Source organism: Triticum aestivum, chromosome 5A (genome assembly GCF_018294505.1).
Source record: "Triticum aestivum cultivar Chinese Spring chromosome 5A, IWGSC CS RefSeq v2.1, whole genome shotgun sequence".
NCBI classification, from domain to species: Eukaryota; Viridiplantae; Streptophyta; class Magnoliopsida; order Poales; family Poaceae; genus Triticum; species Triticum aestivum.
The window spans coordinates 606095622-606096934 of record NC_057806.1 but is presented as its reverse complement, the minus strand read 5'-3'; positions in this window follow the sequence as shown (position 1 = coordinate 606096934).

The following is a 1313-nucleotide window of genomic DNA, read 5'->3' as shown; positions in this document are numbered from 1 at the left end:
TTTGCATTTCGATTCAGAAGTGAGACTCCATTGGGAACCATCTATGTTTGAATCTAGAGATCCACATGTATATGTAATCACTACATCTATCAATTGCATGACTTTGTATTGCCAATGATGTAAGTTATCGGAAAGAGATTCCACCTCTGGAGAATAGTTGGGTATCTGCGTGAACCCTTGTGCTACAATACTTGCTCTATGTTTCACCATCTCATTGTTCTAAATTCCGTTTCCAGAAGAAAACTGGTGTAGGTATTGCTTATGAATACCTTCCCATTTATTGAGCAAGATTATTTCTATCTAGATTATACCCTTTGCTTGAGTTCAGTCCGAGTGTTGTTCACACTTTGCCATGGCCATGGTCTTTGGATCTGAATCATATGAAAGGTTTTGCAATCTAGTTGAGAAATGTACGTCGACAATTGCAGACTTCCGGTTATATGATTCTCCAGAATCTATATATGAATATATAGTTGATGGAAATATCGTTACCCATGGTGACTGCTCGCGATTTCCCAATGCGATTGAGTCGGGTATTCCGATATCCCGGTCATTGTGTGCACTATGACATGGGTTGGTGGAGGTTTCCCGTCCACCGGGTGTATACTACCCATTAGGTGTCTGTCAACGTGAAGTTGACTTGCATTTACTGATTCACAAGCCTTGATATCCTTACTTGCGAGAAGCTGAATCCTGCTGTACTTCTGCCATACATCTCCTCCTGTTGCTTTGAACGGGGAGTGGAGTGGATTTTGTTGGTACCTCCACTTTTTTAGGCGTACTTTTGCAGGATTGTAGGATTGTGTGACACCTTTATAGTTAGTAAATGAATATGGCAGATTATTCGCAATGTATTGCAAATCTTCCGAACGCATGGTTCAGATCTTTGAGTATGTGGATCTGAGGCAGAAATGTGTTGAACATTCCACTAATTTCCTGTCATTCTTTATGGTACTTGAATTCTCCCCCTAATGCCTGGAAATGTTTCTCATTGAATCAGCATACTGGCCTTGAATAACTTTCCATGTGAGGGGCTTGAGGTATTGACGGTAATACAGTTATTCCTCACATAGATCCCAACTATATGTTGAGGGGCCAATGATCACTAGTGCAGAACCGGGCAATAGCACCGGTTCGTAAGGCCCTTTAGTGCCGGTTCGGTAACCGGCACTAAAGTGTGGGCACTAAAGGCCCCCCTTTAGTACCGGTTCAGCATGAACCGCTGCTAAAGGGCAACCACGTGGCACGAGCCAGCTTCGGGGGCAGGGAGCCCTTTAGTACCGGTTGGTGACACCAACCGGTATTAAAAGGTT